This window comes from Pinus tabuliformis, chromosome Q, assembly GCF_031772625.1.
Source record: "Pinus tabuliformis cultivar Carrire ecotype Pingquan chromosome Q, CPIR1, whole genome shotgun sequence".
NCBI classification, from domain to species: domain Eukaryota; kingdom Viridiplantae; phylum Streptophyta; class Pinopsida; order Pinales; family Pinaceae; genus Pinus; species Pinus tabuliformis.
In genome coordinates, this window is record NC_142296.1 from 1,335,147,884 (window position 1) to 1,335,164,834 (window position 16,951).

Genomic DNA, 16,951 nt, shown 5'->3' on the forward strand with positions numbered 1-16,951 from the left:
CAGTAGCGCGCTCTCTCAATTCTCCATCTCATACCACTCGTTTTCAGTTTCCCTGTACTCTTAGTAATTTCTCCTTCTTAGCTTTAGTCATCATTGAGCTTCAAGAGGTTACTTCTGGTTAGGCTGTTGTGATCCCTGGGGTGACTCTGGAGACGAGGGCGGAAGATAGGCATGACACTTCTCATATTGACAACAAGCAGATTAAGGATCCTGGTCCAAGTAAGGGTGCTGCAACCCAGGTCATGAATAATCAAGCTGGTTCGAGCATCCCTACTGGTGGCGGTTCTTCAGGCAAAGAGGGCCATCCCTCTGAGGACGAAGACCCCTACAATTATGGGTGTCACATCATTGAAGAGCAACCTTCCACCTCTCATGAAGCTTAATCAACACTTCTCTTTTTTCTTGCCTAGGCCCAGGGATCTTGTTTTGGTTGCTGAATTACCTCTAGTCAGTCTTCAGTTTTGATATTGGAGTTTTCTGTTTCTATGAACTAGTCATGGTCATGATCCTAGAAGCCCTTCTGGTTGGTCTTCAGCAAGTCTTTTTGGTCAGTGTTCAGCTATGTAATGTGAGCATGCCGCATCTCTGGGCTAGACTTCTCGAGGCCGAGGCCTCTTTGTAAAATTATTTTGTATCAATATAGGATTAGATCGATACAAGCATAATTTTAAAGTATTACCACAAAGACCCATAGTATGTATAAAGACAAAAATGGAAATATTTTCCACAACCATAGAGAGTATATAAAATGGAAATATTTATAGGAACTCCTAGGAATACTAATATCCTAAGAATCCATATCCATATCCAATGGTGGAATCTCATCAACAAAATCCATAAGGGGATAAATTGCAAATACATTTCCATACTCAATCAAATCATTGCAATCCTCCAGTGTTGGGTACCAAAACCCAGACATCTATTCATTAGTTGAATTGTCAATATCTCTTGGAAAACAAATGCCAGTCATCATGTCATATAATAGGAAAGGAACTTCACTGTAGTTGCACATAAGAACCAGACCATGGACAGTTCGAAATGGAAGATAACCAAAACATTTGCTATTTATATCTGCAGAAATTTCTTCCAACAACTTCCATCTGAAACCCCAATCATCTTCAAAGTAGTCAATTCTTTGCTCAACGCACAATTGACCAAATTGGAAATGATCTAATTCTTCATTTGACCATACAGAAGTGGAGCCATCATTGACAAGGCATATCAACTGATCCATGTATATTGTTAACGACATACACCGTATGTCAGTTATTGGAACAAATGAAAAACCCCATTCATTTTTTATTACATCAAACCAGTAGATTGTATACTCATACTGAGGATAATATTCATACTTCTTACCCAGATACAACCAAAACAATTTACTTTTGTAAAACACTCCATTCTTAGGGGGTGAAGTTTCACCAAATGGAACAACAACCCTTTGCAATACCTTATCAAGACTACTGCAAACATAAAATTTAGACTACATTCTTTCATACATATGTTTTAGAACAACTGAGTCATATTTTCTACTGCTTACATTTTCCAATAATGAAAAGAATCCCCAGTCTCCAATTTGTATTGCCCCTATGCTTTTAAAGATCTTTGTAAATGGATTCGTTACAAAATAGTTGTGTGTATGGGAGAATTATGTTGGTAAGGATAAAACCACCATTGATCCAACAGTAGACTCTACTTTGTATCTTGAATCTATGAATCACAAATGAAATTGAGATATGTGCCCATTCTGATTAAGGTATTCAACAGCAAAATAATTGTCTTCACTATTGAGGAAATGAACCATAAATCCAAATTCATTTGTAGAGACATGCTTGCAATGTAACAAGAAAGAAGGGTTTTGCAAAACATTCTTCCATTTCTTACAAACAATGCTAAATTTTATCACAACCGATAAAGGGAGCGAGAGGAAGACAATTTCAAGAATTTCAAATGGAAGACAACTCCAAATAGCTAGATCCATGATCAAACAATGAAATCACCTAATAGAAAAAAAAGCACATTTGATATCAACAAAACAATTTAATGTTGAATAAAATTAAAAGTAACATACATACATAATTTACCATTTACACATATAGAAAAAATTCACATATACACATTGTATAAAATCAAATGAGCAATCATAACATTATTACAACACCAACCACAATTCCATAATTTGTTAAACCTAATCTCTATAATCCTTGATTATTAATGTTAGTAAACCTATAATTATCTTTATATTAAGGTCTATGTTTAATATTGATGCTATAAAGTTTCTACACATATATTTATAATATCAAATAAGAACAACTCATTAGGTAGGTTGTCATCAAGGACAACACCTAATTCACAATGCCAACAAAAAATTGCCTAGAAAACACCATTTTATCTTTTTGTTGGACTACACAATTTTCCATTGTGTTAAGGATAAAAAATGTTAATGGTTGTGTAAGAGTGAAATTTTAACTAATAAAAAATTGTTGGGGAACAACCTGGTTTTTTTCGAGATTCAAGATCACATGGCTAATTTATTTTAGTTATATGTTTTAATTATGTATGTAATGTGAATCATAATTAACTATTGTCAATTGTGATTAAGTGTAATAACCACCTAAATAAGGAGTAGTCTTTAAGTGCCACTTTTTAGAAAATTTAGAGTTTATTACAAGTTTGACAAGTGAACTCTTCGCAATCAAACTGCCCCATGGATTTTTGAGGTTCTTGAATCCATATATGAAGTCAAAAAAATGAGTTTAAACAAATTAAGATTTGAACACAATTTATTTATTTATTTATTTTTATTTATTTATATGTTTTATTTTATTTATTTATTTTTATTTTTTATTTTTTATTTTTATTTTCGCTTGTGGAGAAATATGGCAAAAATTGTAAAAAATTGTGCAATACACAACCAGGTAACGAGAGTGGTAAATGTTTCTCGTTGTTATTATTAAACTTTTTTTTGTTTTCAAATTCTATTTCAATATGATGCAGGAGCATCCAGCTCCGAGGAGACAGAAGATCGCTGACTGACTCACGGTGAAACAGGAACACGACAAGACTCCAAGAGTGGATGGACAGGTCATCAAAACTGGTTGTTGTCTTTTGTTAATTAATGTTTATTTCTTTTTATTTTCAAAACAATTTAAGTTACTAGTTGTTAGTTTAGGAAACCAAAAAAATGTTTAGTTAACTTTCTGTTTAAAGAAGCAAGTGACAGTTACAGATTCAGTTCAATAGACAGTTATATTTCATGTAGTTTAAAAATGAAAAGGACGGATGTAACAGGGACTTTTTTGGTTCCCCTCATAACGAAAGAAGAAGGAATAGCAAGACGATTTACAAAACCCTCTGTAACAGAAATATTGAAATCTTTTCTGAGATAATCTACTGTTAATAATCTTTCCCATATCGTGCATATAAGCATTACTGTGTATTTGTTGTTTTTAGAAGTGAACTGAGACAGAAAGAATTTTTTATACTGTAACTATAAATTCAAGAGCGTCACAGACATCAAAGTAAACCCAGATTGTAGTCGTAAAGAACAGAACCCGCAAGCCAAACACGAGGAGCAACACGGCCACATACAAATCAAATATATAAGCTTATAAGGAAGAGGTAACAGACCAAACCATTATGTTCCTAATTATAAAGTATTTCATAGTCTTTACATACAGAAAGTTCGACAAACATCAGAGCACCATGTATTAAACCCGGCATCGCCGTAACACTACAAAGTTCCAAACCCTTGTTGTATTGAGACCATAGACTGACGCAAAGGGACTGAGCATAGAGACTGTAAACGCCGACAAAGGGGCACGGCCGAACCCTAAATAACTTAAGCAAACAGAAAACTACAGCTACAGCCAAATGGAGCAAACTACAGACATACGACAGCAGGAGTAAACCCTACCCGGTTGCAAAGAGTACCAGGGTTGAAAGGGATTGAAGACAGTGTAACCCGAAACCCTCGCGAGCAAGTCTCCTAGTCAACCTGCACATAAAAACAACGTGAGTTAGTCCAGCTATCAACCAGAACCATTATCAATCTAAGAAAACGAAAGAGCAACAATGTATGAGTGAGAAGGAACTGTAAGCTTACCCACAGGTCGACGGAGGTTGCTGAGACAGAGACCAGTTCCATGAGCTGAGAATGCACAAAAACCTGTAAGTGTCGATAACAGGTGACAGAGTAAGGTAAATCATAGCACGAGAGTTTACCTCGAGGGCGGAAAGGGTTCAGAAGAGCGGCAGCTTCGTGGTCGCGAATACCTGTACAGAATTAAAGCTCAGAAGTTGAAAACGAAAAGACTCCCACAAAGAATCCATAAAAACGTGAGTAACTTACCACAGATTTCCGCACAGAACCACCGAAGACAGCAACGAAGGCGAAGGGATGGCATTACAACAAGAACTGTAACCATCAACTGAGTATAGGGTTTGTTGCAGTGACAGAACGGTGAGCATCGCCTCAGGAACACAGAGAGGGCAACGGCAGTGTGGTGGAGAGAAAATGAGCCGAGGATAACCCTTTAGGGTTTAACATAGGCGGGAAGACCCCTCAACTGGACGAGCCGGTAGCTACACCCAACAACCGGTAAGTGCATGCCTTAATGAACCTCGGATTGGGGGCTAGCAAATCCACGGAAGATTTGTCCGCGCACAAGTGAATACCGGGCCTGAAGTGAGTCACGTGGCCGTGTCCACGTCAACGAAAGGGTTGGGCCATCATAAGTGGTATCAGAGATAGTTTCTTGAGTTAGAACCAATGGAACAGGTAGAAGGTGAAGGTGAAGGAAGAGGAAGAGGAAGAGGAAGAGGAAGAGGAAGGGGAAGAGTAGTCCGGAGGGTAGTAGATGATGGACTTCGAGAGGAGATTCGAGTTTTGCGTGAAAGATTGGCAGTGGTGGAAGCTGGGGGAAGAAGAAACCCAGCAGATGACAGTGATGAAGAAGAAGCAGAACCAGAGGAAGAATTGGAGGGGGTGACACCAGAATTCAGACTGTTGAAGTCGGTTTTGCTGTCAAGTCATAAGCCAAAACATGAGTTGTCGACTTATGACGGAAGTCTGTCCGCAGACGTGTTGTTGGATTGGCTAAGTGAAGTCAACAAATATTTCGAATTTGAGGAAACCAACGAGGATAAACAGGTGAAGTTCGCCGCCACCAAGCTGAAGGGGCATGCGTCCTTATGGTGGGATAGCGTTCAGGCGGAACGGAGGAGGCTTAACAAACAGCCTATAAAGAAATGGTCTAGAATGGAGGCCAAACTAAAAGAGAAATTCTTACAGCAGGATTATCAGATTATGCTGTACAGGCAGGTATAGAACTTGAAGTAGAGGGGAATGACTGTGAAAGAATTTACAGAAGAGTTCTACAAGTTAAATTTGCGAGCAGGATATGTGGAAGACACCCCGGAGAAAACAACCAGATTTGTGAATGGCTTAAGGGGGGAAATTTTAGATGAAATTGGTATCCTTTCACCCCGGACATTGGAAGAAGCCTATCAGTTTGCACTGAAGGCAGAAGAAAAGATTAACCGGAAGCAGAATGCCAGGAGAGGAGGTGGAACTGGCAGGGGAAAGGGTAAAGTGTTTGGAAGAGGCCGAGGTACAGGTCCAAGTGAAGAAAGCAGCAGCTCTAAATCTGCTGGAGCGACAGAAAAAGACAATAGCACGAGAGGAGGACGACCACCTCAGCGGGGGCGAGGAAATGGTCGGGGCAGGGGAGCTGTCCAGTGCTATCGCTGCCACAAATGGGGGCACAAGTCTTATGAATGTCCTGAAGCTGAACCAGCAGGCAGAGGAGGAACTTATGTTGTTCAGCCAGAGGATGCTGAGACAACATCTCAGGAAGTAGAAAATGCACCAGAGACAGGTGAAGCTTTGGTGTTGAATAAAGTGCTGTTGAAACCAGCAAAGGAGGTTGCAGAACCAGATCAACGTAAAGCTTTGTTCCGCACTGTCTGCAAGTCGCGGGGCAAGTGCTGCAAACTGATTATTGATAGTGGGAGTACGGACAATCTTGTGGCGGTGGAGATGGTAGAAAAGTTGGGATTGAAGAAATTGAAGCACCCTACGCCCTACAAAGTGTCATGGCTGCAGAAAGGACATCAGCTGTTAGTCGACGAACAATGTGAGGTAGAATTTCAGATTGGTAAGTACAAGGATAAGATCCTTTGTGATGTCATGCCAATGGATGTCTGTCACCTACTGTTGGGACGACCTTGGCAGTTCGATAGAAGTGCAGTTCATGACGGGAAAAAGAATTGCTATAAGTTTGTTAAAGATGGGATCAAGCACACGCTTGTACCCATCAAGGAGGAAAATACAGCAGAAACCAGTGGAGTAAAGGCATTGCTGTTGGGAGGAAAGGAGTTTGTGAAACAGATTGAGGACAGCGAAATCAATTTTGCTGTCATAAGGAGACCAAAGGCAGTAGTATTACACACACAGCTATCAGATTTGCCTGAGGAAGTTCAGCAGTTGCTGCAAGAATTTGGGGACATTGTGGTGGATGATCTTCCCAATGAATTACCACCAAGGAGGGGTATTAGTCACTGTATTGACTTTATACCAGGGGCAAGCTTACCAAATAAGGCTGCTTACCGTATGAGTCCCAAAGATCATGAGGAAATTAGGAAGCAAGTTCAGGAACTACTTGATAAAGGGTTGATTCGAGAGAGTATGAGCCCTTGTGCAGTACCGACTGTTTTGGCTCCAAAGAAGGGAGGAGAATGGCGAATGTGCACAGACTCCAGAGCCATAAACAAGATTACTGTCAGGTACAGGTTTCCCTTACCAAGGATGGACGATATGATGGATTGTTTGAGTGGGGCAGCCTATTTCTCAAAAATTGACCTGAAGAGTGGATATCACCAGATTCGAATACGAGAAGGCGACGAGTGGAAGACAGCTTTCAAGACAAACGAAGGCTTATATGAGTGGCTGGTGATGCCATTTGGATTGAGTAATGCTCCCAGCACATTCATGCGCTTGATGAATGAGGTATTAAAGGAATTTAATGGGAAATTCGTGATAGTTTACCTGGATGATATTTTGATTTTTAGCAGGACTAAAGAGGAGCATTTCAGGCATTTGCAGAGTGTGTTGAGGAAGCTGCAGCAAAACAAGCTGCTGATTAATCTGAAAAAGTGTACCTTTTTTCAGCGAGAACTAGTGTATTTGGGGTTTGTTATTGCAGAAAATGAATTAAAAATGGATCCGGAAAAGGTGGCAGCTATAGTTAGCTGGCCGTCACCAAAGAGTTTATTTGAAGTCCGGAGTTTCCATGGACTAGCCAGTTTTTACAGGAAATTTATCAGAAATTTCAGCGAGATTTGCGCACCTATGTTGGACACGATCAAGAAGGCAAATCAGCCTTTTCGCTGGACTGAAGCGGCAGAAAGTAGTTTTCAAACTTTGAAAAAAAAGATTACTGAAAGACCTATATTAAGACTGCCAGATTTCAACAAACTTTTTCAAGTTCGTTGTGATGCCAGTGGGACAGCCATTGGGGCAGTCCTTAGTCAGGAGGACAGACCGGTCGCTTTCTTCAGTGAAAAGCTAAACGAGAGCAGGCAGAAGTACTCAACCTACGACAAAGAATTTTACGCAATCATACAAGCGTTGAAGCATTGGCGGCATTATCTACTGGGAGATGAGTTTGTTTTATTTACAGATAATTCTGCCTTGCAGTACATTATGCAACAGCACAAATTGAACCACAAACATGCAGCTTGGGTGGAGTATCTGCAGAATTTTACATTCGTACTAAAACACATTAGTGGCCAAGCGAATAAGGTGGCAGATGCACTGAGCAGAAGAACATTGCTTCTGCAGGAAAGCACAATGCAAGTCTTGGGTTTTGAGCATTTGAAGGAGTTGTATCAAACTGATACCGAATTTGGGGAGGCATATGAAGCCTGCCAAAACCCTCTGTTAAGGAATGATAGCATGTGGCTAGACTATAATCTACAAGAAGGACTGCTGTTTAAAGGAGGACAACTGTGTATACCCAACTGTTCTATGCGGGAAAATATAATACAGGAGAAGCACAGTGGGGGACTGGCTGGACACTTTGGTATCGACAAGACGATTGCTCAAGTACAGCACTTCTATTTTTGGCCGAAAATGCAGCGAGATGTGCAAAGGTACGTGAGCAGATGCAGAGTTTGTCAGCTAGCAAAGGGTCATAGTCAAAACACTGGTCTTTATTCGCCATTGCCGATTCCGAGTCGACCATGGGATTCAGTGAGCATGGACTTCGTTTTGGGTTTGCCAAAGACACAGCGGGGCTTCGATTCAGTCATGGTTGTAGTTGACCGATTTTCAAAAATGGCACATTTTGTACCTTGCAGGAAAACCAGCGACGCTACTTATATAGCACACCTATTCTTTACTGAAATCGTTCGGTTGCATGGACTCCCGAAATCCATCATCTCTGATCGGGATGTAAAGTTTACTGGTCACTTTTGGAGAACTCTGTGGAAAAAGTTAAATACTCAATTGCAGTTCAGCTCTGCTTATCATCCGCAGACTGACGGTCAGACGGAAGTCGTAAACAGAAGCCTAGGGAACTTACTTCGCAGTTTGACAGGAGGAAATTCCCGGACATGGGACCGTGTACTTGCTCAAGCAGAGTTCGCATACAACGATTCACCTAACCGCAGCACCGGTTACAGTCCATTCCAGATTTTGTACGGCATGCATCCGCGAGGAGTGCATGAATTATGGGATTTGGGGAAACTCGAGAAACGGAGCGCTGACGGGGAAGAATTCGCTCAAGCAATGAGCAATTTACACGAACAGGTCAAGCTGAAGTTGCAGGACAGCAGTCAGAAGTACAAGCAGCGAGCTGACACAAAGCGTCGGGAAGTTCAGTTTAACGTTGGGGATGAAGTCCTTGCGTATTTACGTAAGGAGAGATTCCCGAAGCGGGAGTACAACAAACTAAAATTCAAGAAGATCAGCCCCTGCAAAATCATCCGCAAATTTTCTGCGAACGCTTACGAAATACAGTTGCCACCTGAGATTGGAATTTCTCCCATTTTTAATGTGGCAGATCTGTTTCCCTATGTCGCCAACTCAGAGAATGATACAGCAACTACAGTGCCACAGAAAGACAGCTATGAGGAAGATTCTTGGACAAGACAATTACCAAAGGCACCACCCCTTGAGATCGAAGGAATTCTGGATACACAGGTAGCTAGACGCACACGCAGGAAAGAGTATCTGCGATATTTGGTCAAGTGGCGGAACCGTCCAATAGAGGACAGTTCTTGGCTCAACGCAGCGCAGATAACTAAAGCGGGCTATTCTGTTGACGACCTCATGGAACGGAGCCATGACTTTTTGCCACCCCGGGAGCCTGATGCAGGAGCATCCAGCTCCGAGGAGACAGAAGATCGCTGACTGACTCACGGTGAAACAGGAACACGACAAGACTCCAAGAGTGGATGGACAGGTCATCAAAACTGGTTGTTGTCTTTTGTTAATTAATGTTTATTTCTTTTTATTTTCAGAACAATTTAAGTTACTAGTTGTTAGTTTAGGAAACCAAAAAAATGTTTAGTTAACTTTCTGTTTAAAGAAGCAAGTGACAGTTACAGATTCAGTTCAATAGACAGTTGTATTTCATGTAGTTTAAAAATGAAAAGGACGGATGTAACAGGGACTTTTCTGGTTCCCCTCATAACGAAAGAAGAAGGAATAGCAAGACGATTTACAAAACCCTCTGTAACAGAAATATTGAAATCTTTTCTGAGATAATCTACTGTTAATAATCTTTCCCATATCGTGCATATAAGCATTACTGTGTATTTGTTGTTTTTAGAAGTGAATTGAGACAGAAAGAATTTTTATACTGTAACTATAAATTCAAGAGCGTCACAGACATCAAAGTAAACCCAGATTGCAGTCGTAAAGCACAGAACCCGCAAGCCAAATACGAGGAGCAACACGGCCACATACAAATCAAATATATAAGCTTATAAGGAAGAGGTAACAGATCAAACCATTCTGTTTCTATTAATAAAGTATTTCATAGTCTTTACATACAGAAAGTTCGACAAACATCACAGCACCATGTATTAAACCCGGCATCGCCGTAACACTACAAAGTTCCAAACCCTTGTTGTATTGAGACCATAGACTGACGCAAAGGGACTGAGCATAGAGACTGTAAACGCCGGCAAAGGGGCACGGCCGAACCCTAAATAACTTAAGCAAACAGAAAACTACAGCTACAGCCAAATGGAGCAAACTACAGACATACGACAGCAGGAGTAAACCCTACCCGGTTGCAAAGAGTACCAGGGTTGAAAGGGATTGAAGACAGTATAACCCGAAACCCTCGCGAGCAAGTCTCCTGGTCAACCTGCACATAAAAACAACGTGAGTTAGTCCAGCTATCAACCAGAACCATTATCAATCTAAGAAAACGAAAGAGCAACAATGTATGAATGAGAAGGAACTGTAAGCTTACCCACAGGTCGACGGAGGTTGCTGAGACAGAGACCAGTTCCATGAGCTGAGAATGCACAAAAACCTGTAAGTGTCGATAACAGGTGACAGAGTAAGGTAAATCATAGCACGAGAGTTTACCTCGAGGGCGGAAAGGGTTCAGAAGAGCGGCAGCTTCGTGGTCGCGAATACCTGTACAGAATTAAAGCTCAGAAGTTGAAAACGAAAAGACTCCCACAAAGAATCCATAAAAACGTGAGTAACTTACCACAGATTTCCGCACAGAACCACCGAAGACAGCAACGAAGGCGAAGGGATGGCATTACAACAAGAACTGTAACCATCAACCGAGTATAGGGTTTGTTGCAGTGACAGAACGGTGAGCATCGCCTCAGGAACGCAGAGAGGGCAACGGCAGTGTGGTGGAGAGAAAATGAGCCGAGGATAACCCTCTAGGGTTTAACATAGGTGGGAAGACCCCTCAACTGGACGAGCCGGTAGCTACACCCAACAACCGGTAAGTGCATGCCTTAATGAACCTCGGATTGGGGGCCAGCAAATCCATGGAAGATTTGTCCGCGCACAAGTGAATACCGGGCCTGAAGTGAGTCACGTGGCCGTGTCCACGTCAACGAAAGGGCTGGGCCATCACAATAGCTATCAGATATGAATTGAGAAATTTAAACCTAAAAACTCATACATAACACTTCAATAGCTAGTAAATGTTTTTGTTATTATGCTTTTGAATAGAAAATTTAAGTTGTGTCTAATTATTTGATTTGGTTGATGCAGTCAGAAGAAGGGTAACATTTGGTTAGAGTTATGATCCATTAATTTTAATTATTCTAGGGAGGTACAATTATGGTGATAAGCATTCCATAGTGGGTGGATTTGTGTTCTTCCAACCAATAAGCATGGTGCAAAGAAAAAAATGATTTTTCTATTGTTATTATTTTGAGTTTGAGCTATGTAAACCTCAAACTCATTTTATACAATAAAAAAGACTCATTTTAAATAACAAAAACTCATAATCTCAAATAGAATAATTTTGATCTATATATTTTCCCATCAATCACATTCATATTTTTAATTATTTATCTTTCAAAACTTAATGATATTTAATATCAATATTATAATAATAAGTCACAATTGTTGGCTCTAAACCTAAACTAAAGTTTTTAATATAATGAATCCAGAAATATCAAATTAAAATGATATTATTAAATTTCTAAAACAACACATTCATACATATGGTTTTTTATTTATTTATTTTTTTAATTTTTAATTTTTTTATATTTAAAATTACTATAAAATCATTTTACTTATTTATTAATAAAACAATAGATTGTTAATATCATAAGATAATCCTTGTAATGGACTACATTAATATCTACGTGATTATGATTATGTCGTATATGAAGGTTAAATTAATAAATATTAGGAATTTTAAATAATAAACAATCACATTCATATTTTTAATTATTCATCTTTCAAAAATTAATGATATTTAATATCAATATTATAATAATAAGTCACAATGGTTGGCTCTAAACCTAAACAAATTTTTTTAATATAATGAATCCAGAAATATCAAATTAAAATGATATTATTAAATTTCTAAGACAACACATCCATATATATTAATTTTTTTCATATTTAAAATTACTCTAAAATCATTTTACTTATTTATTAATAAAACAATAGATTGTTAATATCATAAGATAACCCTTGTAATGGATTGCATTAATATCAGAACTTAATCATTGTAATGGACTACATTAATATGTACATGATTATGATTATGTGGAATATGGAGGTTAAATTAATAAATATTAGGAAATTTAAATAATAAACAATCACATTCATATTTTTAATTATTTTCTTTTAAAACTTAATAATATTTAATATCAATATTATAATAATAAGTCACAATTGTTGGCTCTAAAACTAAACTAAAATTTTTAATATAATGAATCCAGAAATATCAAATTAAAATGATATTATTAAATTTCTAAAACAACACATTCATATATATTAATTTTTTTCATATTTAAAATTACTCTAAAATCATTTTACTTATTTATTAATAAAACAATAGATTGTTAATATCATAAGATAATCCTTGTAATGGACTGCATTAATATCACAACTTAATCATTGTAATGGACTACATTAATATCTACATGATTATGATTATGTGGCCTTCTTCAACACATAGATCTACTCTTGGACAGACCAAAAACCACAGAAAAACTATTGAAGAACCCTCCCCTTTTAAGACAGATAGAACTCCACCTAATCAACTTCCTTCATAGACCATAACTCTTCCTCCTTCCTTGGTGTGGCACCTCTTCCTAAGATCTCCGGCTTCTCTAGACAATTTTTTCACTCCACACATGCAATCCTTTACACGTGTGTAGAATGGGCATCTCTTTATGTTCTTTTTTCATACTTTTGTTTCAGTGACTTTGGGTTATCCTTGTCCATCCACAAATCCATATTTAGCCATTCAAAAAATTAATTAATTATTTAAGTTCTAAACCCATTGGTTTGGGTCTAAAACTTCAATATTGGGTAAATTTCCCAACCAACTATTTTTGATGCATTTCTTTCTTTTGAAAATACTTTCCTAGTTATCCAAAATTTCAACATCTTTTAGATAATTATCTATTATTTTTTTTTTAGTAAATATTATAGGAAAAAAGTAAAAGGACCATTGAATTTGATATCTAATGATTTGTTATTATATATGTAAATAATGTCTATTGTAGAGTTTATTGAATTTCAATTGGATATTGAAGAATATTTAAAAATAAAATGTTCTCTATTAGATTGTAGAGTTGAAAAGTTATTTGCTTAAAATTTTCATGGGATATGCATCTATAAATCTATGTACCAATTCACCTTATGCTAATGGACCACAGTAACCAAATTCACTTTAAGTACAAAAAGGAATACATAAATTCCTTAAATCCATTATAATCCTCACACCTTAGTGAAATTAAATATGGATAGTAGATGTGAAAGTTGGAAAATTAGATATTATTGTGACAATGAAGTAATGTTTATCCTTGATGAGTCTTCAACCATCATTGATCTAACATTTGCTTTCTTGAAGAAAAAAAAGTGACTACATGCACATTCTAGATTCTCATACATTTTAGTGAGATTTGGGGAAGGATTTTAGTAAAATAAGTGGATACAACTATGAACTCCACACCTAACAAGGCCTTCTTCAAGGAGGAAATGTCTATATCTCTCTCTAGATTTTCTCTCATAATATCAAGATCAAATGTTTAAATTCAACCTTGAATTCCTATTCCATATAGATCTAAATACTTTGAGTAATTTTAAAAGGGCTATCTATCTCAACAAATCAAATCAAAAAGAGAATTTAAATACATTGATAATTGGCTAATAGAAATAGATACTTTGAGCAATTTTAAAAGGGCTATCTATCTCAACAAATAAAAAAATTGAATTGAAATATATTGATAGCTTGCTAATAGAAATGGATATACCTTTGATGATGATGTCAATGCAATTTTCTAATAGAATCAGAAAGAGAATTTAAATATATTGATGGCTTGCTAATGGAAATGGACACTTTGAGCAATTTTAAAAGGGATATCCATCTCAACAAATAAAAAAACAGAATTTAAATATATTGATAACTTGCTAATGGAAATGGATATAGCTTTGATGATGTTGTCAATGCCAAAAGATAATTTAAATATATTGATAACTTGCTAATAGAAATAGATATACCTTTGATCAGGTTGCCAATGTCATTTTCTAATAGATGCAATGTGAAATTTTCAGGAGTAAGACATCCATCCAATTGAATAGAATAGTGTTTAAAAGCTATATCTAGAATTAGAAAATTCTTAAGGTTATTTAGATCTACAAGGATTTAGGATGATTTTTTTCAAATAAATATTTTACAAGGCTTTTAAACATTTAACTCTTTAAATGGAGTTAGGTTTTAGGTTTTTATGTTTTTATTATCTCTAAAAGATTTGAAGATTGGAAGGGTAAGGGTGTGGATGGTTTACTAGGAAATGACAAGAATGTTGCCAAAGAAAAAGGGTGTTGGATATTTCTGGATTACAACTGTGTAATATTTGTATTTAGTTTCTGATGATGGATGGAGTTATTATCTTAAACATTAGACTAATCACAAATATTATACATTTCTAATCCAGAAATGGCCTACAACAATATGAATAAAAGTGAAAGTCTCCAATCACTTATATTACCAAGTTGTTTTGAGAAATTCACAAGGAGATTCCATCCACGAAGTTATGGAAGACCTTCTTGGGGATGGCATTTTCAACGTTGATGGAGTGGAGTGGCGGAGACAGCGAAAATTGTCTAGTTTGGAATTCTCCACCAAACAATTGAGGGATTATAACAGTGTTGTTTTCCGGGAGAATGCATTGAAACTTTCCAAAATTTTACTGAAAGTTTATCAAACTAAGCAAAGCACAATAGAAATGCAGGCATGCATGTTAAATCATTCGGTTTTCAGAGTTTATAACTAGATTTAACTGTTTTCCACTTACTCACACTTGGTTATCTTTTGTGAATGAATGTTAACAACGTCTCTTTCTGAGATCAACCATGGATGGAATCTCCAAGTTCGCGTTTGGACTAGAAGTCAATAGCTTATCCATGGATGACTCTGGACCGGGGGCAACTTTTTCAAAGGCTTTTGATACTGCAAATGGTTTGCTTTTCGCGCGTCATTATGACCCTATCTGGAAATTAAAAAGGTACTTCAACGTAGGGTCGGAGGTCATCATAAAGGAATGCATCAAAATCGTGGATGACTTTGTGTACGATGTCATTCGGAATAGAAGACATGAGATTTCACTGCAAACTATTAATGTAAGGCAACACCCACAACAGACTCTATATTTAGTTTTGAAAACTTTTTTAATCATTTGATGAGTCTGTAGAGGGTTAGGGTTAGGGTTTATGTGTAAGAAAGAACAAATTAAATTGACTCGGTATTAGTTTTTAACTTTCTCTTCAAACAAATCCTACATCGATCATTTTTTCATTTTCATCGTTTACTTGTTTCTCCCTACAGATGAAACCAGATTTGCTATCTCGATTTATGGAAGTAACTGACAGTAATCAAGGCAATTACTCTGGGAACGATAAGTATCTACGAGATATTGTTATTAACTTCATTATTGCTGGGCGGGATACCACTGCAACTACTCTTTCTTGGTTTTTCCATATGCTTTCGAAGACTCCAGATGTTGAAAAAAAGATTCTTCAAGAAATCTGTGAGCTGGTCAAGGAGAAAGAACATGTGCCCCTGGAAGAAACTGTAACTAGGTTTTGTGAAAGTCTAACACATACAGTCTTGGACAAGATGCATTATCTTCATGCAACTTTATCAGAGGTTTTGCGTCTCTATCCCCCTATTGCACAGGTAAAAGGTCTGGGGTTATATCCTTATTGCACATTTAAAAGGTTTGCATAGGTTTGTGGTTATATTTTATTGAAATCAATATAGATTTATCTTAATTATGGATTTAGAAAACTTCCATAGATGATTTTTTTTTAAGGTAAAAAATCGTTATTCTAGTAAAAACCTTAAAAAAAAGTTTCTACCCAGATATATTTAATTTCTCTTTGAATTTGCTAGATCTATAATTAAGATGGATCTATATTGGTGCTAATATATATACATACACACATATACATAGAGGTTCAAATAATTTATCTAATTAATGTGTCTATTCAAATAAATTATATAAGGAAGTTTGTATTCAGATAGATTTAATTTCTCTCTGAATTTGTTAGATCTATAATTAGAATGGATCTATATTGGCACTATATATAATGTGTATATTCAAATAAATTATCTGAATTTATATTGGAATATTTTTAAAAATATAAATGCTTGAATCTTATTCAAATCGTCAAAAGTTGAAATATAAGTTATTTTTTATTATTCTTTTTAATTACTTTATCATTTTTAAAAATTAATATCAAACTATGTCATTTCACATCAACATCTAAATATTTTTACGCCGTAAGGCGTGCCCTCTAAAATAAACTTTGCTCTCTGCCTACGTGTCATTACTTTGCACCATTAGATGATATGTTAGATGATTGAGCGATTTTGAGTCGTTCGATTATGTTGAGGTAGTAACTCCCTAACCGTCTGACCAGCGCAAATTTGATCCTCCATAATAGTTTCGACTTCGCTTCTGGTTTCAGCTTCGCGTCATCATTTGAAGGTTGGGAAACACTTCTTCGGCAGTTGCGCTTCTTGGGACCGAGATCAAGACTGTGAATGCCTGCATCTGATACCGATTGAGATTGTGCTAAAGGTAGTGAGCAAGATCAGAGCCCGGGAGCAGTTCACCGTGTATGTGCTGACCCCAATGTGGCCAGAGGGAATACCGGAGGGGGATACTGTGTAGGCAATCCTGCACTGGTTCAGGAACACCGCGCGCATGATGT

The 16,951-nt window shown here is 37.1% G+C and overlaps 1 pseudogene; it reads left to right on the top strand.

Annotated features, from left to right (window-relative positions):
• Positions 1-15,088: 15,088 nt before the first annotated feature.
• Positions 15,089-16,911, top strand: LOC149224774 (cytochrome P450 704C1 pseudogene; annotated as a pseudogene).
• The last annotated feature ends 40 nt before the right edge of the window (positions 16,912-16,951 follow it).